This window comes from Prinia subflava, chromosome 1 (assembly GCF_021018805.1).
Source record: "Prinia subflava isolate CZ2003 ecotype Zambia chromosome 1, Cam_Psub_1.2, whole genome shotgun sequence".
Lineage (NCBI taxonomy): Eukaryota > Metazoa > Chordata > Aves > Passeriformes > Cisticolidae > Prinia > Prinia subflava.
The window spans coordinates 1,852,026-1,876,503 of NC_086247.1; the positions used below are offsets into that span (position 1 = coordinate 1,852,026).

Genomic DNA, 24,478 nt, shown 5'->3' on the forward strand with positions numbered 1-24,478 from the left:
TCTTCTCTTGTGGTCTTTGTTCCCTGTTCCATGGATGTGTCCACCTGGCCTTCCAGGAATTTGGAAAACATCACTGCCAATGTGTAATGCCAAACAGCTCACAGCTCTTCAGGGAAGAACAAACCAGAACTATTTCAAAGAATTACAGGCACTGATGTTTCAAAATAGACATTAGTCTGTTTTGATTTGCCTTCAAAAACAGAATCTTTGAAGAAAAACTAAGCCTGGAGCCAGTCCACACTCCAGACATTAAAAACCCTTCAAAGCAAAGCTTTACATGCGAGTAAACACGTAGGATAAACTCCAAAATAATCAGCTAAGAAATCATCTGGCTGTGCAATTCTCACTTTCCTTCAGCATCCAAGTGTGGAAAAATATACCAGGAAGAGTGTTCTGTTCCTAAAATCCGATCCAAGATGTACTTGTAAGATCCACAGTCACTGAGCTCAGGAAATTGCTCCTTTCAAAACCTTCAGCAGATAAAAATAACCTCTGAAAATAACCTGCTCTGATCACACAGCCTTGGTCTGGGGATGATCTTGCAGATGATGCAGTGCAAGATTTTTTCCTCGTCCTCTTTCAAGGACAATAGGAAAAAACTTGCTGGGGTCAATACCCAAATTCCTTCTTCTCGTGGATCCTGAGGTCCAGGTGGAGAGGAGAGAGACATTCAACAGGATAGAAAAGGATGGCTCATTCCCACTTCAGGGCTGAGGGCTAATTACCCTGCCTGGCTCCAATTCCTGGACAGTGCTCTAGATTCCTCTCATAGCACCAGCTCTACCAGACACAAAATGGAATTGGTTTTGGGAATTGTTTTGGGGGTTATGTTGTCTGTGGTTGCTGGGTTTTTTTGGTTTGTTTTTTTTTTTTTTTTCTTTTTGGCACCACAGAGCTTTAAAAAGCTGGATCTGGAATGTTTTAGGTCACACGGAGGAGAAAATGTAGAAGTGAAGAAGCAGAAATTCTGTAGCACTGCTCAGCTGTCCAAAAATTCTCCACCTGACAAGCACAAAGATGCTGAGACCCTCAGCCACCCATGACCAGCGGGGTGGGATCACCATTGGGATCCAGTGCTGGAAGTGGTTTTGGAGAAGGAAAACCCACTTGGGGAATGATCCTGATGTCTGGATGTTTCAAGAGACTCCATAGCCTAGTTTGGGAGCACGAGATATCAGGAACTGTTATCTAATAAATGTCAGTGAGGAAATATCAGCTGCTGTCAAGCTGAACATTCAAACCCAGATTAAATATATTTCTGACACCTTTCTCTACCAGATTTTTAGCAGACATGAAAAACTTACTGTGCACTCCACATATGTATTTTGGGAAGATGTGAATGTGGAGCTGGTGAAAGATGGGAGATTGTCCCAGGAGCGAATTATTTGCAGGATGAGTTGGTGGGCTGGGCAAACATCTCCCATATCACTGCATGAAGATGCCTGGCTCCCATTCCTGAGGTGGAGAAAGACAGATTGATGTGAAAAGATTAGCCAGGCTCTATGGATAATTCCAGATCCTTCCGTGGGCTCTGTGAAAGGGTGTCAGGAAATTCTGTTCAATGCTACTGCTCTTGGCTGGTTCCCAGATCAGGGCAGCTGCTTAATTCCAGATTTAGCTGTGTTTTATCACAGAACCCCAGAATGTTTCAGACTGAGAGGACCTTAAATATAATCTCTTTCCAATCCCTGGCATGGGCAGGGACATTTTCCACTGTCCCAGGTTTCTTCAACCCCCATCCAACCTGGCCTTGGACACTTTCATGTGTCTTGAACCATATCTTTTGATCTCAGTCTGTCTCTATCCTGTTCCCTGGAACAATTCTTTGATTCTCAAGATCAAGTAAACCAAAGGCTGCCTGAAAAGGCTGAAAGATCCTCATATTTCAACAGGTTTTGGGAAAATCTGAGCCAGAGCAGAGCTGAAGTAGCTCAGCTGGGAGAGCGTTAGACTGAAGATCTAAAGGTCCCTGGTTCAACCCCGGGCTTCAGCAGAGTTTTCCTGCAGTTTTGTGTGCCCAGGGCTGGGCTCTGCAGTGCAGGAGAGACCTGGACAGCCAGGAGGATCCAGCCAAGGGCCAGGAGGGCGATCACAGAATCACAGAAAGGGTCAGGCTGGAAGGGACCACAGTGGGGTCACCTGGTGCCACCTCCCTGCTCCAGCAGGGCCATCCCAGAGCACAGGCAGAGGATTGTGTCCAAATTCTGGAATATCTCCAGTGAGGGACACTCCACACCCGCCCTGGTCTCTGTTCAGGGTTTGGTCACTGCTCAGGGAAGAAGTTCTGCCTCATGTCCAGGTGGAACTCCCTGGGATCAGTCCCTGCCTGTTCCTCCTGTGCCATTGCTGGGCCCCACAGAGCAGAGCCTGGCCCTGCTCAGAGCCCTCCCTGCAGGCAGGAACAGACAGAGATGGGGTCCCCTCTCAGTTTTCTCTTCTCGAGGCTGAACACACCCAGATGAATGTAATTAAAGGACTGGAGCCCCCTTCTTATGAGGAGAGGATGAGAGGGATTGGTTGCCCCGAGAGGTTGTGGAGTTTCCATTCTGAGAACTTTTAAAATGCCACGTGGCTGTGGCCCTGGGGGACTGGCTCTGGGTGGCCCTGCTGCAGCAGAGAGTTGCACGAGAAGATGTCCAGAAATCTCCTCCAACTCCTCGGCAAGCAGAGGACAAAGGTAAAATTTTATGTGTAGGGCAGGGAAAAGCCAGGCCAGTGTCATCCTCAGGTTTTTCCATCAGCAGTGTCCACCTGGCCAATCTGCACAACCATCCTGGCTGACCCAGCCAGCAAAGGGATCAAGATCAGGCTGTCAGAAGAACCAGACCTACACATGAGCAAAAGCAAATTTAAACACTCCTATCCTTAAATTATTATTTTTTATTTTTTATTTTTCATTTTTTCCCTTTTTTAAATTTTTTTTCAGTCAAACTAATATCTCTAATAGCATACAGAGACTCCCCCAAACTGAACTCCTCACCCGCTCTGAAATCCCAGTGCCTGTGATCTGCCGCAGGATCCGCAGCGCGACGTCACGGGCAGAGCCCCCAGATAAACTTCCGCTCTCGTTTCAGGCACCATCTGTGTCCCACTTCTGCAGCTCCTGGCAGAGATTCCTTCCCTTCTATGGAATGTTCCTTCCCCTCGCCGAGCTGCAGACTTTGGAGGTGGGGAAGTCGGTGGGCGGAACGGATCCCAGCTCCGCACGAACGCGGCGCCGTGGCGGCGTCCTTGGGTGGTGGGGTGATTTTGGTGCTCGTTCCTTGGCCAGGTGGCCCCAAACCAGGCTCCAGGGCAACCCAAAGACGAGGTGAAGACAAGACTTTGGCCATCTGGCTGTAGGAAGTGTGAGAGGCTTCACTGGGATGTTGTATGTTAGTGCGGGTGGGGGCGGTGAGGTGAGGGAGAGCCAAGCTGGGGGTAATCGTGGAGGGGTCCAAATGCACTGGAACACGCGACTGCTGTGGGTCACAGAACCACAGAATAACAGAGTAACAGAACCACGGCATAACCTGAGCTGGAACCCCCAAGGATCAGACTCCAACTCCTGGCCCTGCACAGGACACCCCAACAATCCCACCATGTGCCCGAGAGCGTTGTCCATACACCCCATGAATGCTGTCAGTCCTGGTGCTGTGACCATTCCGTGGGAGCTGTTCCAGTGCCCAGACACCCTCTGGGGGAAGAACCTTTTCCTGAAATCCAACCTAAACCTCCCCTGACACAGCTCCAGGCCATTCCCTCGGCTTCCATCACAGGTCCCCACAGAGCAGAGTTCAGTGTCTGCCCATCCTCTTCCTCCCAGAGGAAGATTTATACTGTGATGGGGTCTCCCCTCCATCTCCTCTTCTCCAGCTGAACAAACCAAGTGCCCTCAGCTGCTCCTCACACGGCTTCCCCAGGATAGAGTTCACGGTCTTGTCTTCCTCTTATGCAAATAAATTGAGCTTTAATGCCTAATTCAGGCAGTTGCAACCCAAACAGACCATGAAGAGCTTCGCCTTAGGCTCTCCACCAAACCAGCTGAATCTCTGCCAACCCCCGTGCCTCAGTTTCTCTCGCTGCAGCACTGACACTTCCCTTCCTGAAGAGTGGGAAGAGCCAGCTCTCAGGTGAAAGCACTCTGTGTTCCCAGCTTGTTTTTGTGTGTTATCCCAGCACGTGTCCCCAGGGATGATGCTGGATTACTCATACACCTCTCGAGTCCTCTGTTTCTCTAATTCCTTTCATTTGCAAGACTCAGGAACAGTCATGCTATCCAGGAAAACACAGCCCTCACAATGCCGGCATCGGCGTCACGGAGCTGTGCTCAGCAGGCTGTTCCTAAGAAACTCCGGGGACTTTCAGGTGGATTCACCTCAGAGTGGGGAGGAAATGGGGAGGAGGGGGTGATTAGGAAGGAGAGGACAGATCGTCTGAGAACACTGCAAGATGAGGTAAATAATGAGGAAACCATGTGGGAGAGCAGGTGACTGGCGTGAGATTCAGAATCCTGGGTCACCTTCGATACAGAACAATTCAAATGGCCAGGAAGGACTTTGGGATCCATCTGGACAGGGAGAGGCTACTGGAGATGAGAAAAAACTCGGAATATTTTGCCTGTCGTGGCAAAGGTTAGCCAGGTTGAGTGCTGATGGTGTGGATCTGGAGGTTGTAAGGATGAGGATGAGGGATTTGTGGTCGAGCCAGAAGTCAGCATTGTAAGGAAGGGGTTTAAACTGCTTAAGGAAGTGAAAATTCCGAGGCTCATACCAGCCAGTATAGGGCAGCTCCCAACGAGCTCTTTCCTGTCCTCCAGAAACAGCAGCAGAGGCCAGAAGAGGCTTGTAGGGACTTGTAGGAAAAGGGTTTTGCCCTGTGGTTGCTGGGAACCACCTTCCCTTCCCTAATGTTTGTTTTGCTGCACAACCCTCCCTGTTGCCACCATGGCTGATGCCTCTGAGGATGCTCAGGTCTCATTAGACGTAACAAAGTGGATGAAGAAGGTGTGATGAATCAAAACCTTCTCTTCCCCATTCTCCTTCCATCATTAGTTTTTAAGTGTGGATTTTTTTTTTTTTTTTTTTTTTTTTTTTTTTTTTTTTTTTTTTTTTTTTTGTGCAAAGCTGAGCCACAAAATTCAGGGAAACACCTGGGGTTTAAGGGTTTAACCTACTTTTGAAACTGTATTACCTTTTGATTTTGAGGTTGTAGCCCAGAACTCTGATATAGAGAGCTATAGAACAATCTTTATTTTGGTTATCCCAGCTGCCAAAACAAGAGGTGTTCAGACATCTGTTGCTGTGGTGCTACCATGTTTAATAGCCCTGGTTATTAAATCGATAATCCTGTCTGTGAAGATTTTGTCTAAAAATGTTAAACCAGTTTCTTGATCATTTTGATAACTTTGGGTTCATGGGCTCTGCCTCTGGTTGTGGACACTTGAACATTTTGGCAAGAGAGGTGGCTATCACACAGAAGCAGGAAAAAGAAAAAGATATTCCTAAATCAATCTCCAGCAAGCTGAATTGATTGAAGGCCCTCTTTGTTCCATGCCTGTATCACATGGTGACCCCCATTCCCTCAAATCCCAGTTAAAATCATTATTAAATGAAAGTTTAAATCATTATTAAATCCTTATATCAGGAACAGTGTGGCCAGCAGGGTCAGGGCAGTGATCATCCCCCTGTACCCAGCACCTCAAATCCTGGGTTCAGTTGTGGGTCCCTCATGACAAGAAAGACTTTGAGGGTCTGGAGAGTGTCCAGGGAAGGGAACGGAGCTGGGAAAGGGTCTGGAGCGCCAGGAGCAGCTGAAGGAGCTGGGAAAGGGGCTCAGCCTGGAGAAAAGGAGGCTCAGGAGGGACCTTCTCTCCACAACTCCCTATGACAGGAGGATGGGGCCAGGTGGGGATGGGTCTCTTCTCCTAAGTAAGGAGGGATGGGATGAGAGATAACGGCCTCAAGTTGCACCAGGGGAAGAATTTGGTTGGATATTACGAAAAAATTCTCCATAAGAGTTGTCAAGTGCTGGCACAGGCAGCCCTGGACAGGGATGATGTTGCCTTGGTTTTGAAGACTTTTCTAAGCCTTCTGTATTGTTCTTCATATTGAAGTCAGAATTTTTACTTTATCGCACTTTGTACTACAAACAATGGCCATGTTTTGCTCTTTAATTGTTTACATATTTTTAGGTAGGAGGAGAAAGTTGACTGACAGTTGGCTTGCCCAATGTGGTTTGAGAGGTGGAATTCCAGCCTCCAATCCACAGGCACCACAGGAAATGTATAAAATTGAGTTTTGTAAATAAACTCATCCCTTTTTCCTGCTTTGCTCACCAGCCTGTCCTCGTGCAGTTCTTTTCGTGTCGTCTGTGACATGGTGGATTCCCCATCCTTGAAGGTGTTTAAAAGCTGTGAGGATGTGGCACTTGGGGACATGGTTTAGTGGTGACCTTGGCAGTGCTGCACTGATGGTTGGACTCGGTGATCCTAGAGGTTTTTTCCAACCTAAATAATTCCATGATTCCAAGCACCCAGTTTCATAAAAAGCCATGGCAGAGAGGGAAAAATATCAGTAATCTCATTTTTCAGCCTATCCCAACCATTCTTCTCCTATCCCCTAGAGCAATGGAATTCCTGGGGAGGATGGACACGGGAGGGATCTCGTGGCTCCCGGCAGTGACAGCAGAACCCTTCAAACAAGGAGTGGGAATAACTGGTAACACATTCCAGAGCCCCATCCTGCTCCCTGTCTGTGCCTCCTGCCCACCTGCCAGAGGGAGCCGGGAGGGAAAAATTCACCTGGAAGGGAAAAGAAGCTGTCCCTGGAGGAGGTGAGACCAGGAGGATCCTGTGAAATGCCATGGCTGAGTTCCGAGAGGGACCTTCTGGACTGACCCTGATCTGGGTGTGTGAAAGGCGGGCAGGTGAGGGGGACACAGGGGTCAAAGAGGTGTCAACACCTTTACCAACGTGTTCTGGAAAGTTGGGCTCACTTGGATTAATGAATCTCTTGCATATTCCTTGGGAAGTCTCTCCCTCACATTTTCAAACGCTGTTTAATTTGCTGCAGTGTGTGAGACCGGCTTTTAACAATTTATCTTGACAGCTGGCAGCCCTGGAACGGGACAAATTCCTTCAGCACTGCTGGAGGATTGATGCAGATGGATCTGTGTTGCAGATGGCTGTAGGCACATTTGCAGATGTTTGTGGGGTTTGGGCTCCTTCTCCTGATATCTTCTATCTAATCTCTCTCTCTCCTTTTTTTTTTTTTTTTTTTTTTTAATAGTTTATGTTCCATCTCCTCCAAGGGAAGACCTTTGACCCACGTGGGAAGTCATGGCTCACTTCCCTCACCTGAGCTGAGGCTCTCAAAGGTCACTCTGGCCTGATTCATACAATCACAGAATGAGAGTTTGGGTTAGAAAACACCTTAAAGGTCATTCAATTCCAACACTCCATGGACAGGGAAGACTTCCACTTGACCAGGTCACTCAGAACCCCACTTGGATTCTCCATCAGCACAGCACAAGCTGATAAATCATTTTTCTGGACATATTTTCTCTTGCTGTCAGGTTCTGCTTTTCTGTAAAATCATCTTTAGGAAGGTCCTTGAATCAAGCTCCAGGTTCCAGCATCTCATGTCACTGTGTTTCCAAAGCAGGAACCTCTATAGGGCTGGCAGGAAAAAGGTTTTCTATATTATTTCTATTTTCTACGTTATTTCTATTTTTATATTGCCTCTTCTAAGCCAGGCTGAGAACATCAAAGACAACAATCCCTGTACAGGCCATTCACTGAAGGGTTGGACTTGATCCTTGTGAGTCCCTCCCAACTCAAAATATCCTGTGATTTTGTGATATATCCAGAGTTGTCCAAGGCTTGGACATTTTGATGGATGACCACAGGCCATCCATAAACTTGGGCTGAGGTTCTGTGCCTCACCTTTACTCCAAAATGATCAGGCAGCTGAGAAGTGTTGTTCTATTTTTTAGGGAAATCTGACAGCCCATTCCAAACCCTGAGCTAACAGGTTTTTCTGCAGAGAAGAACTAAAATTGCAAAGCACTGAGTTTTACATCTACTGTCTATATTGAGAGGCTGGCAAAAAAAAAAAAAAAAAGAAAAAAAAAAAAAAAAAGAGAGAAAGAAAAGCAGCTCAACTTAGAAACTTCGGCTCCAAGTTTAAAGTTAGAGGTGATGATCTGAGACCTTAAGAGCTGAAAATTCTTGGCCTGAAAGAAAAAAACCAACCCTCAGTGGATTTTCAAGCCTTCTACTCCTGGTTTTATGTGCATCTGCTCTTGGTTTTTATTTAAAGGATTGGCTGCAAGAGCAGGGAGCTTGCAGGGCAAATCTGGAGCCGAAGGAAAGTCTGAACTCCACTTTTGGAAGCTTCCAGGTGTTGCAGCTTCCCTCAGGCAGCCCAGCAAATCCATGGCCACCCTTCAGGATCTTTAATGGAGTGACTTCAAAACCAGCACTTGATTAAGTTCATTCCAAGGGAAAAAAAGGAAAAGAAAAGCTGCTGCCATTTTCTGTGCAGATTTTATGGTTTTCCGAAGCCCATTTCACTTCTCCTCCTCCTCCTCCATAAAATTCTCCTCCTCTCGCTCCTCCTGTGGAGGTGCCAAAGCCTCCTCCATCAATTTGTGAGAACTTCTGCTTGAAAACTGGAGCAGAGAATCACCCACGGAGCCAGGCTGGCATGAAAACACCGGAGGCAGAGGCTCTGATGCGAAACGACTCCGGGAGTTTCCCTATGTCAGGGTGAAGGAAATGAGAATGTGGAATCAAATCCACCAAAATCCAAAAATGGGGTGGGACACCTGCCCAGCATCTTCTGACTGTGGACAGGGATCTGGTTCATTATGAAGACATTCTTTAATTTCCTCTTAGTGTCTTTTAATTCTTATTTTTATCCTTTTGCTGCTTGCCTGGGACTTGAAGTGTACCCAAATCTGCTAATTTTTTTTTCCCCCCCCATGGGAAGAAAAACCCCAACAATTCAGCAGGCCAAGCTTTCTCCTAAACATTTCCAATTGCTTGGAATGAGGGATTAGAAGGCAAAATCAAATTTCCAAAGCAAAAGAGAAGTTTCCAACGCACGTGGCACAAGTCAAGGAGATTAAAATGCTGATCTAAGTGTAGTTTAAAACCTTACATGCTGTAGAGTAATTAAAACCTCTTCTCTACTGGATCCTCATATTTTTTACATTAAATACTTTCCTGAATTTGAGGAGTTTTGCCAAGGATGTTTTCTGTGCTGCAGATACTTGCTAGGAACCAAACTGAAATCCACCCACCTTTCCGCATGGAATTTCAAACTCTCTCCAGGCTGTCACCTCCTGGATGCTCCCAGAAGCTGCCAGAAGAGTTTTTCCTCCTGTCCCAGCCTGAAGCCCACCCTGGGCAGGGGAATAAAAATCTCCATATCTAATAAGTGGCAGCAGGAAGCTCCACAATCCTATTTTTCTCTGCTTTTCTGAGCACAATTTGCATATTTAAATAGCCTACTTCCCCTTGGAATGAGCAGTGCTTCACGTTCTCTCGTTCTCTCTTGTTCCTCCACTTCCAGCCTGCAGTCACAAATAAAATTAGGTTTTGCTATTCAAACCTAAGAGAATGGAGAACCCAAACCCCCAAAAGTTAACAGCCCCTTTAATGACTCTAATTGTGTTTAATTAATCAACCACACATAGTAAAGCCAAGACCCTTTAAAGGTTTTTTTGTCTGTTTACTTTAGTACCTGTGAGGAACTGAGCTGGGTCCAAAAAGTATTTTTTTATTCTCCAGGTTTAATGTTTGGTGTTCAGGGTGAGAAGTCCTGGACCGTTGCTGCTTTTGAATGTTTGTCTTTTTGGATTTCATTTTTTTTTTGAAATTTTGGGGTTTTTTTGGCATGGCACATGTCCAAACCCCATTTAAGGCACAGTGTAGACAGTGGTAGAAATCCAGACTCCAATTTTTCTGGGGTTTTGTTGGATGACCTGAGTGAAAGAACCCTTCTGATGCTCATATAGAATAAATCATAGAGTCCTGGAATGGTTTGGGTTGGAAGGAACCTCAAAGATCATCCAGTTCCACCTCCCTGCTGTGGGCAGGGACACCTTCCACTATCCCAGGTTGCTCCAAGCCCTGTCCAACCTGGCCTTGGACACTTCCAGGGATGTGTCCTGGGATGTGCCACAGCTTTTCTGGGCAACCTGTGCCAGGGCCTCCTCATCCTCACAGGGAAGGATTTCTTCCCAATATCCAATCAAGCCTGGCCCTCTGTCAATTTAAAGCCATTCCCTGTGTCCTGTCCCTCCATCCCTTGTCCCAAGTCCCTCTCCAGCTCTCCTGGAGCCCCTTTAGGCACTGGAAGGGCTCTGAGCTCTCCCTGGAGCCTTCCTTTCTCCAGGCTGGACATTCCCAGCTCTCCCAGCCTGGCTCCAGAGCAGAGGAGCTCCAGGTCATATTTGCTCTGTACAAGTCACCTGCAGCATCATCACAGCTGAATTAACACTGTGCTTTTCCAGAGATCCCGACCACTCCCACTGCTAAAGGCAGGCAGGGATGGATTTACAGCTCTAAACTCAGATTTTGGGAAAGCTGAGCTCTTAGGAGCAGCTGGACTCTCCTCTGGGTGGTGCAGGATCAGTTCCCAGGTCCTGGAATTCTTCCTGAGGCTCCCTGGGGCAAAACTTCTCCTTAGCAGTAAAAACCTTGGCATTTCCAGTATCCCTCCGAAATCATTCAGGATATTTGCTGCCTCAGACCTCGACTCAGCCTTCAGCCACCGAAATGTTGGGGGCCAACCTGAGCTGCTCAGAGGGGATGGGAGAAGGCAAAGCTGAACTCAGTCTGGTGTCAGAGGGCCTGGATGGCCTGGATGGATCCTTCTCCTGATGTGAGCAGGGCTGGGCTCCATCCCCCAAAAGTGGGAGCTCCCTCCCCATCCCCACACGAGCCGTGTGTTCCCAGCACAGCTCCCAGAGCTCCCTCAATGTCTTTGTGCCTGCAGCAGTAATCTCGGGATTATTGCTCCCAAGGCATGCAAATAATAATCCTCTCTTTCCCCTCATCTTGTAGCTGCCGTGTAATTTAGAAAATTAACCTGCAGGGCTGAAAGTGTCTTTCCTTGTCTGCGTGTGCTGCCTCTGCCGCGGCGAGATCCCCCTGGCAGAAACACCCAGAGTGCTTTCCCAAGGATTCTGGAGAACTTTGCCCGGTTTTCTGAGGGGTGAAACTGAGACACAGGTAAGGGAATTGCCTTTTCCTCGAGCCAGCCATTGGCAGAACAAGGGACAAAGCAGACGTGCAATTAACCCATATATTAAAGTAGCTCCGAGCAACCTGGTCAAGTGGAAGGTGCCCCTGACATGCAGGAGGGCTGGAATTATGTGGTATTTATGGTCCCTTCCAACCCAAACCATTTTATGATTCAATGAAAAAGAAAGCAAAAGCAAAATCACTCTGTGGGAATGCAAACTGTCACAAAACCAAATTATTGTTTTGTGTGAATTTGAAAATCTGAATTTCCAGGGCTTTCTTTCTTTCTTTCTTTCTTTCTTTCTTTCTTTCTTTCTTTCTTTCTTTCTTTCTTTCTTTCTTTCTTTCTTTCTTTCTTTCTTTCTTTCTTTCTTTCTTTCTTTCTTTCTTTCTTTCTTTCTTTCTTCCTTTCTTCCTTTCTTCCTTTCTTCCTTCCTTTCTTCCTTCCTTCCTTTCTTCCTTTCTTCCTTCCTTTCTTCCTTCCTTTCTCTCTTTCTTTCTCTCTTCCTCTCTTCCTCTCTTCCTCTCTCTCTTCCTCTCTCTTTCTGTCTTTCTTTCTTTCTCTTTCTCCCTTCCTCCCTTTATTTCCTTTCTTTCTTTTCTCTTCCTTTCTTTCTTCCTCCCTTTCTTTCCTTTTTTCCTTTCCTTTCCTTTCCTTTCCTTTCCTTTCCTTTCCTTTCCTTTCCTTTCCTTTCCTTTCCTTTCCTTTCCTTTCCTTTCCTTTCCTTTCCTTTCCTTTCCTTTCCTTTCCTTTCCTTTCCTTTCCTTTCTTCTCTGCAGTAACAGATTTACCCTCCTGCTGAGAGTTTCCATATATTTATTTTTCTGTTCTTTCCGTGCAGGTTTCTCACCTCCCCGGCAGTGAGATGCTGCGAGGTCAGGGCGGGTGCTTGGGGATCGATCCCTGCCCGAGCTCTTGGCAGCAGAGGTGGAGAGGGAATTCCACGAGGATGGGGGAGAAGGACAGCAGCAGCCAGCACCGAGAGAAAGAGGCAGAAACCACCAGAACAAAAAGCAGAGAATCACAACTTGAAGGGCAGAGCTGTTTGTGGGGGAGAGCCGCGGGTTGGAGCCGGGACTCGGGGAAAAAAAGATGGATTTTGGGATGTGATTGATCGGCGTGGGGGCCCAGGAGGGGCCTGAGCGAGGGTGAGAGGAGGGAGCGGAGTGCGAGGGGGCTGGGGAAGGCGCTGGCAGGGCAGCAGCCCCCGCGCTCCTGCCGCCCACCGCGGTTATTCATCCCGCCCCTTCCCTCGCAGCCTCCCCGGGAGCACGGGCAGCCTTTAACCCTTCTCTGAGCCAAATCCAGGAAAACCTGGCAACTTCTGGAGCTCAGGTTTGAGTCAAAGCTGCTTCAGCCAGGAGGGGACTGAGTTGTCAAGAGGAGGAGGGGAAAAAAAAGAACAAAAAACACCAAAAAACCCCACAAACTTCTCTCATCTCCTATAAGAGCTGCTTTGAGATCTCTGGGATTTCTGTGGGTCCTGCAGTGGGAACATGAATCCTGAGTGCTGACACCGGTGGGGGCCTCTTCTTTGCCTTCCCACAGCTGTGGGTCAGGCTTGAAATCCATTAATTAATTTAATTGAGTTACCTCCACGTGCTGAGCTCGTGTTTGAGGGGAACAAGCCCAGATGTCACTGTCACCTCCGTGGGCACAAAGGTGCCAGCTCTGACTGGGCATCCCCTGGTGCTGGCTGAGGGCAGGGACCCGGTGAGGAGGGGGAACAGGACCCCTGCTCTGGGTGTTACAGTGGCCAAAGGAAATGGAACTGCTCCGTCCTGTTTGGACAGACTAAACCCATCTGGCAGGGCTAAAACCTCTCCCCCTCTCTGCCCCGACAGAAGTCACAGAACCACAGATTCATGGAATGGTTTGGGTTGGGAGAGACCTTAAAATTCTGTAGTTCTGAGCCCCTGCCATGGGCAGGGACACTTTCCTCTAAATCAAGTTGTTCGAGTTGCTCATCCAGCTCGGCCAAACATTTCCAGGGATGGGGCAGCCACAGATTCTCTGGGAAGTATGTGCCAGAGTCTTATCACCACCACAGGGAAGAATTTCTTCCCAATATCACATCTAACCCTGCCCTCTGACACTTTAAAACCATTCCCTGTGTTCTGTCACTCCCTCCCTTGTCCTCAGTCCCTCTCCAGCTCTCCTGGAGCCCCTCTAGGCACTGGAAGGGCTCTAAGATCTCCAAACCTTCTCTTCCCCAGTCTGAGCAATCACATCTCTCAGCATTTCTTCAAAAATAGACCAAACCTCTTCCTGGGAATAGTTCCTGTCTCCTGCTATGCAGGGAACTGTGTCTGGGCATTGTCTGGGAGGACAGAGATTGTCACATTTAGGCCATTTGGGTCACCATCAGGTCGGTGTCTCTGCTTTGGGGTTTGCCTCTCTCCTTGGAGCTCAGGGCTGCCTTTCTCCACGGGTTTAATGAGGTCAGAGCCCTTCTGAACTGCTCTTAAACCTGAGGGCAATATCTGGGATGTTCATAGCACCTGAGCTCTGCTTTCATAACGAAAACGAGGCCCAAGACATGCCCAAAATTTGATATAATTTAATCCCTCACATGGGCCACGCAGGGACTTCTGACCTACTTTGATCCAATTTGGGGACCAGGAGGCTCCTGCCTAATTTAGATCCAGGCAAAGACAGCTGGAGTAAAAGCTAATTTCCAGCTGGTGCATCCCTGTGCCAGATGATCCTGCTTGAGGGCATCAGGTCTGCAAAGGTCCACTCTGGGTGAGCAGCTGCTGTGTTTGTGGTGTTGTGTTTGTGGTGTTGCATTTGAGGGGTTGTATTTGGGTGGTGGCTCTTGGCGGAGGCATTTGCCCAGCAAGGACCCCTGGCTTCTCACCAAGGCTCAGGCAGGTGACGATGTTTTCTGTTTATAAACAAGTTATTTTAAACACTTCCTGGCCAGGGAAGTATTTTCTGGAATGCTGCAGGATCAGACAGCCTAAGGTCTGCAGCTTTTAGAGCAGCACCAGAAGGAAAAGGAGAAAGAAAAAGAAAGGGGAAAGAAAAGTCCCTGTCCTGCTATGAAGAAGAGGTTGGATGAGCATTGGGGTTGATCTTGAGAAGGTCGAGGGTTTGCTGCTTCTCACTTGTCTTTTTGGATAACTGGCATTTTATGTCCTGTCTCTGGTGTTTGTCTGAAGGGCTCCATGGAACAGGAATTAGAAAGGGAAAAAGCAGAAAACAAAGCAGAGTTTCTCAGTTTAGTGGGGTGTCTGCACATCGAACACCATCATTTGACAAGGGTCAGGGTAAAAATAGGAAACGGTCAGGAAAGAGTAGAAAACTTCATCACAGAATCCTGGAGTACCCTGAGCTGGGAGGACCCACAAGGATAAAATCAAAGAACCATTAAGATTGTAAAAGATTTCCAAGCTGGAGTCCAAGCTTTGACCCATCATATCCTCGTCAACTAAGCAAAGGCACTGAGTGCCACATCCAGGCATTTCCTGGACACTTCCAGGGATGCATCATTGATTCCAACCCCTAAAACTCTGCTGAAGCCCGGGGTTGAACCAGGGACCTTTAGATCTTCAGTCTAACGCTCTCCCAGCTGAGCTACTTCAGCCCTGATATTGGGGTTTGTTTCCCTATAAACAACAGGGGAACACACTGGAACACTTCAGCCTGGAAAATACAAATTTTAAGGAGAGGGGTTGCTTTAAGGTCAGTTGTGATTGATGCTAAATATCACTTTCATGGGTAAGGGGTTTTTCCTATTCCCAAAATCCAGTTCTGATTTCCTGCTTGGTCATTCACCTGTGAGTCAACCTTTCCACTTTTTCTCAGGGAATTCTGTGGCATAGGACTGGGAACAGGCAGTGAAAGCAACAAAAATCCCTTTGTATCACAATTTTTGCTGAAGTACTGGAATTGTAAAACCCTGTCCCTCCTTCACAGGCTCAGAATGGTTGAGGTCCAAAGGGAACTCATGGAGGTCCCTGCTCCTGATGCTTTGGGAAGGCTGACCTGGAACAGAGACTGGATAAAGCTAGAGAGTAAAGCAGATATTTACTGAAAGGCCTTTAAGGGTACACCTTGGGCAGGACAAGAGCCTGGCCAGGGCTACACTCAAGGTGGGCCCAAAATGGTCATAAAATGGACAATCAGTCACGAGGTCTCCACTTTTATGAGTTTTGGTCCATGTGCATATTGGGGTTTAATTGTCCAATTACAGCTTCAGGTTGTGAAGTCCCACCCTTCTTGTTTTCTCCCTTCAGTCCACCCTTGTTTGTGCTTTTGGGCCTGAAAGTTGTACTCATTGTCCCTGGTCTCCAGCAGGAAAAGGATTTGTTTTGTCTCCCTGCTCTGTGAAGAGAGCTGAGTGACCCTGAATGTGAGGCTCAGAACTGCACCCCTGGGCAGCACAGAATCTGAAAAACAGGAAAACTGAAACTTAAGGCATCACTCCAAAGCCCTGCTCAAGCAGGACCTACAGCCCCTTGCCCAGGATCACTTCCAGGTCCCTCAGGGATGAGTCTAAGGAGGGGAACTCCACACTCTGTCAAGGCACCCAGCTCCTCATCCTTTCCCCACAGCAGAGATGCTCCAGTGCCCTCCAGTCCCCTCCAGTGCCCTCCAGTGCCCTCCAGTCTCCTCCAGTGCTCCTGGCCCTTGGCTGGATCCCTCCTGGCTGTCCAGGTCTCTCCTGCACTGCAGAGCCCAGCCCTGGGCACACAAAACTGCAGGAAAACTCTGCTGAAGCCCGGGGTTGAACCAGGGACCTTTAGATCTTCAGTCTAACGCTCTCCCAGCTGAGCTACTTCAGCTCTGCTCTAGCTCCATTTTGTCCCAAAATCTTTTGGAACACGATGAGATTTCAGACTTCTGCCTCTCAAACTGGCTCAGAGGATACTTGACTCTTTTTAATATATAAAACACCGACAGGAAAGTACCCCTACACCCAAGCAGACATTTCTGCCCCAGGAATGACATGTCAGTTTGCTTCTAGACATATTAGGAAGTTCAGCTAGAACTTTCCATGCCCTTCTCATGGCAATTGGCTCGGTGCCAGGAACAGGAGCACCTGTTGGAATTTTTAGCTCTTTTTTAAAACCTGTAGCTGTTTCTATGGGCAGTTTGCCAATGGACCCTCCCTGATTGTTATGTAGTTAAGAGAGAGAACAAAGGTGCTAGAGGCATTTTCAAAATGTTGTAGCAGGTGTGTAGGGCCTGTTCCATACTTCTGTTCAGCTTTGTTCTTTGGTTTTGTATTATTTTCTTCTTTTATTAAAACATTTTTGATTTTTCAAGACACGCTTGATCATGCTGTTTTGCTAATTATTTTAAGCCATTTTCTGTGAGGTGCTGGACACCCTCAGAGGTATTGAACCCTCACAGAGCTGATTCCATCTAGCTCTTGGAGAAATTCAATAAACACCTGGCCCAAACATCAGCTATCAGACCCCAGAAAGGTCAGCAATTATCGAAGGTCTTCTAATGAGAATGGCTGTGGTGGATAAATACCCAAGACTGGAATTATTCTTAGGGCCACATTTGCAGTGGTAACACCTGACCAAAGCTGGTCCTCATGGAAACATGGAATGGTCTGGGATAGAAAGGATTTTAAAGGACCAGTTCCACTCCCTGCCATAGGCCTGGACACATTCTGCTAGACCAGGTTGCTCCAAGCCTTATCCAACTTAGTCTTGGGCACTTCCAGTGATGGGGCAGCCACAGCTTCTCTGGGCACCCTGTGCCAGGGCCTTACCACCCTCACAGCCAAGAATTTCTTCCTAATATTCAGTCAAACCCTGCCTTTTGTCAATTTAAAGACATTCCCCCTTTTCCTGTCCCTCCATCCCTTTTCCAAAGTCCGTCTCCAGCTCTCCTGGAGCCCCTTCAGGTGCTGGAAGGGGCTCTGAGGTGTCTCTGGAGCCTTTTCTTCTCCAGGCTGGACATTCCCAGCTCTCCTAGCCTGGCTACAGCCCTTGGAACATCTCCAAGGCCTCCTCTGGATTCATTTCAGCAGCTCCACGTCCTTTTGAAGTTGGAGGCTCCAGAGTTTTCTCAGAGGCTGAACTCATCTGTCACTCCCCAGGGCTGCCATCCTCCCTGTCCTGATGGCTCTCAGTGGGTGACAAGGATCCATCTGCTGCAGGTTCTCCCCAGGAAAGGGAAGATGTGGAGGCCTGGCTCACTTGGCTCTGCCTTTCCAGCTGTCCCATCTTTTGCTTCAGCAGCTTTCTCCTTGTCAAGGAAAGTGGCTTCCCACCAGCTTTCCTCAGACAGGAAGAAATGATCCCAACATGGAAACTGTGATATTTGACAGCCCACTCTGCCTTGCTGGAAATACCGAAGCTTCAGCTGGGTACAAAATTCCTGTGGAAAGCTGAGCTACGCTGCTGCTTTGCAAATGCTCAGCAGTGTTGGTGGAAAGGATGGAGAGAAGGATCTGATAAAGAACAAGCCTTGAAGGAAGTGCTACATTGCAGTTAAATTAGAATTCTGAGGAGCTGACTCGCTGGGAACTCGGCTTTTTCAGCTGGTGAAACACCAGAACTGAAAGTCTGTGGCCAAAGTCATCAGAAGTCAGATTTGTGGTGCCAGTTTGACGAGTCACATGGAAGAAGTTGGAAGATCAGACTTCTCCTTATTGAAGAGGAAGAAATTAAAGCTGTTTTTACAGCTCAGTTCAGACCTCAGGGCTGGAGCTCTGCAGGGAGAGAATGAAGTGGAAGGAGGAGGGAAATATGGGGATATCTCCTGTTGTCCTCTCTTCCCTGTCTCCATTCCCCCTGAAAAAAACTTCTGTTTCATTCACATCTTGATTACTCTTTGGGGTGGTTTTTTGGTGCCTTTATCCCATGAAGGATGTGAATAAAAAAAGCCCAAATTGACCAATGGAAGGGATTAATAAAGTGCCTTCTGCACAGGGAATTGCTGTGTAAACCTTGTTTATTCAATTAAGGAAAAGAAAGAGTAAAGGGAAGGATATTCCAGGATCTGGAGAAAGAAAGGGTGTTTTAGGATCTAGAGAGGAATCATTAGGGATTGATGGCTTATTGATTCTTCTGATGCAGGAAATAAAGGTTATCACTGGAAAAGAGCAAGTGCCAAGCTTGGAACAAAGAAAAAGAAGGAATTTCCTCACACAGTGTCTGGTTATCTGTGCAAATCCCCGCTATTATAGATCTCCAAACCATAAAAATGTTTAAAAGATAATTTATGGAGAAAAAAAATCTCTATGAAGAGCATGGAAATTAGGAACTTCCTGCTTTGGTTCATGCAGGGCCTGAGCCACAAATCTCCGGAGATCAGGAGAGCATCTGGTGATACAACACCCGTCCCTTTTCCTTTTTTTTTTTTGGCGCTAACTCATGGAAAATGTTGCAGGCTGGGTTTTGAGCTGGATGTCCTTCTGCACACCTCCTCTGGCACCTCCTTGTCCTCACACTCCTGGAGGCACCACGGTGGTGTCAGCCTGTGAAACCCTGCTGGCACACGGGGCAGGGATGTGCCGGAGGTGTCACTTCACGCCACCAGCCGAGTGTTTAATCACCGCTCCCACGCGGGTGTCTCAGGCTCTGGCCGTGACAAACACACAACAGGCGATCCCTCTGTCCCTGCTTTCCCCTCCTCCCGTTTTTCCCGGTTTTCCTGCCACTCCAGCCTGCTCTGCCTGTGCTTTCTCACAGGTCCATCTGCCATCAGGCAGCTTTCAAAGGTTACGGAATTATATCCATGCAACTTGGAAAGCCAGCTGTCCTGGGCTGCAGCCCAAGAACTGCAGGCAGCAAGGGAGGAAGGGGATTTTGTCCCTCTGCTCCAGCCTGGAGAAATCCCACCAGGAATGTTGCAGTGGGCTCCCAGCACAGGAAGGACAGGGAGCTGTTGCAGCAAGTCCAGAGGAAGCACCGAGATGATGAGAGGGATGGAGCAGCTCTGCTCTGAGATAAAAATGAGAGAATTGGGAATGTTCTGCCTGGAGGAGACTCTGGGGTGACCTAATTGTGGCCCTCCAGTACCTGAGGGGAACCCACAAAAAATGGAGAGAGACCATTTACAAGGGCCTGGAGTGACAGGAAAAGGGGGAATGGCTCTAGGATGAAGAAGAGTAGATTTAGATTAGAGGTTAGGAAGAAATTCTTCCTGTGAGGCTGGTGAGGCCCTGGCACACCCAGAGAAGCTGTGGCTGCCACATCCCTGGAAGTGTCCAAAGCCAGGTTGGATGGGGCTTGGAGCAACCTGGGGTAGTGGAACGTGTCCCTGGCCAGGCAGGAGGGTTGGAACTGGATGATCTTTAAGGTCCTTTCCAACCCATTTCCAACCCATTCTGTGATTCCATGATTCTACCACCAAATTATCCCAACCTTTCTGTCCCTGTCCAGAGTGGTGCTGGCCTTAGTGTTCCAGGCTGGATTCACCACCTCTTGTGGAATTCACTTGTTTTTAATTGGGGTCAGGGCATCACCCAGAAGGAGCCACAGACAGGTGATCTTTTTCACCCAACCCAGCACATCACATTTGGCACCCATGTTAGTTTTTCCTGCAGAAAAACTAACTTAGTTTTTCCTCCTGGCACCAAACTCTGCCCCTGATGGGATTTTGTCCTATTTCCCCACCCTTTCCCCAGCTCTGCACCAGGGGAGTGACACCAAGCTGCAGGGCTGAGATGTGATTGCTTTTCACTCCCCGACTTGGCTCTGATGTATCATAAAAAACACATGTTCTTCCTTTAGGCTTCTTGAATTTTTTCTGTCTCATTACACCAAGAGCACTCCTGGTTTGCTTGAAAATCATTTTTAGTGATTATCTCTATTTTGTTGTCACTATTTTCTCTTCCTGCTATTTCCCCAGACTTTTATGAAAATGATCTCATTAAGAATGTGGAATTCCTGTTTCTGAGAAAGGTTCCTTGAGGTTTGTAAAGGTCTCTCAGCAGGAAGTTTGCTCGGCTCCATTCTCCCCTCTGGTTGAACAGACCCCCAAGTGAGCCCATTAGGGAAAAACGGACTGCTTGAAAATAAAATTGTACAAAATATGCAACAGCAGCAGCAGCAGCAGCACCCCTGAAATGTAAGGCTCCAACAGGCAACAAACCATATTTGCAAAACTCTTCTTTGATGGCAATTTAATGTGTTAGGGAGAGAAAGAGATAATGGCCCAAAGGGCACTGGGGGTGCCTGCCACCAACACAGCCGTGAGGGGATGGAAGATGAGGCCGGGGAGGGCATCATTGTTATTCTGGAGACACAAATACAGCTCTGAAAAACAGAGTTAATGAAGCCCAGCTGCCAAACTCTGCCCCTCACACAGCCCTTCCCTCTCCCTCTCCCTCCTGAGGTCTGATGTCTAAAAGATGCTGAGATTGTCAGTTCATCATTCGGGGGGAATGGCACTAGGGGTTCTTTAATTTTTATTTATTTTTTTTAAGTTAGGAGTTCGGGCTATGAATACCAGCTCTGCTGGTGCAGTATCCCTGTCGGAGTCCAGGACATCCCTCTGGCCACCCTGGAAGGTTTGGAAGCGGACAGGGGGTCTGGGATCTGTACAGGAGCCTCAGCCAGCCTCACACAGAGCCCAGGAGGACACTGCCTCTGATCCCTGTCCATGGGAGTGAATGCCCACATTGCATGAAGAATCACAAGGTGAGAGAATTCAAAATAAGTAGAAGTTAGTTTATCACAGAGTATAAATGTAGAATCTAGGATTTTTAGTGTATGGGTTTGAAGAGGCAAGATGGAGGAATTGGGGAGTGGTCCTGTCCTCCTTGTTCTTGTTCTTTTCCCCCATTTTCTGCTGAGTTGTATCACAAGGATTGGTTTAGAGTAGAAATGACATGTTAACATAGGTAGTAAGTATTGGTAAGATTTTGTAAATAAAAAGTTCGTTGTGGATGATGGTTGAGTCAGGGAAATGGTGCAAAGGGTCCGGGACCCTCTGATCTGCCCAGTCCTGCTCTGCTGGGGACGCCCTGCAGAGCTGAGACAGAACTGAGAGATAATGAAAGAATAAACAACCTTAGAAACACGGACTGGCAGACTCAGCTTGTCTTCTCTGGCTCTGGCGTGAGACCTTTTGGGCAAGAGAAGCTCGAAAACCCTACATACCTCAGGGAACAGCAACCCCGAGGAGAATCTCAGGGAACAGCAACCCTGAGATATCCCTGTGCTGGAAACACAGACCTTGGATGGAGGAATGCAGAAATAATCTGTGCCTGGGTGAATATTTGCAATCTGCCCTGTGGTGAAGTACCCGCAAGCTCACTGCTAGGGAGGCCCAGTGAAAACAAACACCAGACCTGGAATTTAACTTCTCCCCGAGTTTAAATCCCTCTTTTCTGAGAAAACCAATGTTTAGTGTTTTGTAGTGAATGTTCTCAAAGAGAGGCCAGAGAGATTTTAGAACCCTTAAATGGTTTGGGTTGGAAGAGACCTTAAAAATCATCTCATTCCCATTTCTCTGCCACTATCCCAGGCTGCTCCAAGCGCTGTCCAACCTGGCCTTGGGCACTTCCAGGGATGGGGCAGCCACAGCTTCTCTGGGCAACACCTTGGATGCAGAGTGGAAGAGCAAATTTGGAAAAGCAGAGGTCAATGTTCACCAAATCATATTTTGAGACAAAGGAATGTATTTAAGGCAGAACTTTCTGAGCTTGTTGAGGGCACCTCAGCTCTGTGTGGAAAAGAGAGGGCAATGTCCATGTCCTGCATGGACACAGCTCTCAGGCAGCAGGAGAAACCTCGTCTGAGAGTCTTGGAGCAAGCACTGACAGACACAAGCCTTGCCCTAAATTTGTTTTGTGCCAGTTCCTGAATATTGCAATCCTGCAGTTCAGCTCAAGTCCTGCTGCTTTCCCCAGCCTTAATAACATTGGCAGATCCTGCTCTGCCCCCACAAACTCTCAGCGCCTGAGCCTTCCCCAGATCTTCCCTCCAATATGGATCACCCACTGCTGCTTCAACCCAGCAAAACTTCATTTTCAGCAGAACAAACCAAACACATTCGGGAATCCCTCATTTCATAACTGCCAACAGACCAGAGGAATGAAATAGGTGCTAAAAAGACAGAAGAGCAGCACTGAGAAAATATTAGTAAAAATAACAGGTGTTTTAAAGTGTGTAGGGGTGTGTAAATACATTTATAAGATATTAATACACAAACCAGGTGGCCCAGAACCTCATTAGAGAACCAATTTTTCTTGCCAAATATTCTTTGGTGAGGTTTCCTGAGAGATTTCCCAGAATCTCCTAAAATTAATAGTAAACAACCATACTTGGGGGCTGGGAAATATTTTCTACTTCTGCTTACCATCCCAGCCTCCTTCTGAAGTTTTTCACTGTCTTGCAAAACATCCAGAAGGTACAGGAAAAATAAATAATGGAAGAAAAGAGCGGGGAAAAGATGAATATAAACAGAATCTACAAATAATGGGCTTCACATTGAAAAGCACAGAATGATTGCTTGGACAGTGATTGTGTCTTGATGTATAAATGGGTTTGTTACTTAACTCTGGTGATTCATGCTTCAGGCACAGGGATGAGGCAGCTGCCAAATTTCGTGCTGGGAAGGAATTTTTCTCTCCCAGAACAGATTGGCAGGGAATTTGTAAAGATGACAGGTCAGTCGACAGGGCCAGGTGTTGTCATCACGAACATGTGGGGAAGAGGGGGGACATCACAGAGGCCAAAATCGTTCTGTTTCACCTCTTGGTACCCCAAAATCAGTGCACAACCCTTTATCCCTTTCTCCCACACTCCACCAGACCTGCAATCCACAAAGGAATGACTTTATCAGGCAGGGTGAGACCACTCTCCCGTCTCCTATGGATGAATCCTGGAGGAACTTAAAATACTCTTCACAACATTTGTTTCAACCGTGTTTCTAAATAAAGCTGAGCTGAAGCTACGTGAGTTTTAGTTGTTGGGTGTTTGGGGTAGGGAGGGGTTTTTTTTTCCTTTTGTCTTTAAAGAGTGTCTAAAGAACATGTTCCAGCTGTCTGGAAGGAAAGGACTAGAAAGGAAAAGAGAACAAAGGGAAACCAGTGGAGATATTTAATTGGGATAATTTTAGCTGCTCTAAATGTCACAGGCAATCTTATACAAGTACTTGGGGGGAGGAGAGGAGGAAAAAAGTTCTGTGCTGGTCATTCAGTGCCCAAATTAAGGAGAGGAGGGTGTCCTTTCAGAGCTCAGGCAGGACCCTACCTGGAAGCTCTTGGGTAATTGCGTTTTGAGCCTCGGGGGTCTCCTCTAGACCCACAAGACTTCAATGCAAGCCACAAATTCACCCAGACCAAATAGCCTGAGGGGAAACCCTCTGGTTTGGGGGCTGAGAAAGGAAATAAGGTGCTCTTAGGGGTGGCCAGTCTGGGTGTGGTGAGTTCAGATCCCTTCTTGGTCTGGACCTCTGTGCCTCAGGTGAACATTTAATGGGGCACTTCTGGGTTAGAGCATGACTGGGTCACTCCCTGTGGGATTTCTGTGTGTTCTGTGTGACCAAATGTGCACAATCAGGGGGATGGGTGTTGGAGCAGGCTGCCTGTGGCACTCACTGAGTCCCCACCCCTGCACAGATTTAACAGATGTGGCACTTGGGGACATTGGCAAGACTGATTTAATGCTTGGACTTCATGATCTTAGAGGTGTTTTCCCACCCAAACAATTCTCTGGTGTTGGTTTTCCTGTGACATCTGGGATGCATAGCCTGGGGTGTGTATTCCAAGATTTAAGACAGTCAGATTGACACCTTGGCCTGATGGATGTTTATCATCATCCAAAATGCAAAGCTCTTGCAGAAACTGGGTAGGTGCTGATGTGGGGGTCAGAACTCTTCAGCTGTGAAGAAATCACAGTTTGTGTCCCAGTTAAAAGAGACATGCTCTGAACACGGTTTCCCAAAATTCCTGGGAAGGGAACCCTATCCCATGTCTATTTTGGACAAAACCAGGTTCATTTTTAATGATTTGAGGGCATGGTTTAGTGGTGGACACAGGGGTGGTACTGGGTTCGGAGCTAGACTTGATGATCATTGAATTATGGAATGGTTTGGGTTGGAAGAGACTTTAGAGATCATCCAGCTCCAACCCCCTGCCATGGGCAGGGACACCTTCCACTATCCCAGGTTGCTCCAAGCCCTGCCCAACCTGGCCTTGGACACTTCCAGGGATCCGGGGGCAGCCACAGCTTCTCCGGGCAACCTGTGCCAGTGATCTTAGAGGTCTTTTCCAACAGGAACAATTCTATGATTCTATGTAAGTGATAAATATCATTTTAATACAA

General features: G+C 47.5%; 1 long non-coding RNA gene and 3 other non-coding genes across 5 annotated transcripts in view; 1 reads left to right on the forward strand and 3 right to left on the reverse strand.

Moving 5' to 3' along the window:
* The window catches only part of LOC134554570 (uncharacterized), a 31,113-nt gene that overhangs the window by 5,780 nt on the left and 855 nt on the right, over window positions 1–24,478 (reverse strand). The window contains exons 2-3 of one of the 2 annotated variants that reach the window (XR_010081287.1): window positions 2,981–7,657; window positions 1,305–1,455 (exon numbers count right to left, since the gene is read on the reverse strand). This is a non-coding gene — a long non-coding RNA (uncharacterized LOC134554570). Of the gene's footprint in view, window positions 1–1,304; window positions 7,658–24,478 lie in introns of both variants that reach the window. The other variant, XR_010081286.1, reaches the window with a different exon arrangement.
* TRNAF-GAA (transfer RNA phenylalanine (anticodon GAA)) lies at window positions 1,921–1,993 on the forward strand. The gene has a single exon. It is a non-coding gene; the product is annotated as a tRNA-Phe (tRNA).
* On the reverse strand, window positions 14,751–14,823 carry TRNAF-GAA (transfer RNA phenylalanine (anticodon GAA)). Its single transcript has one exon. It is a non-coding gene; the product is annotated as a tRNA-Phe (tRNA).
* Window positions 15,952–16,024, reverse strand: TRNAF-GAA (transfer RNA phenylalanine (anticodon GAA)). Its single transcript has one exon. It is a non-coding gene; the product is annotated as a tRNA-Phe (tRNA).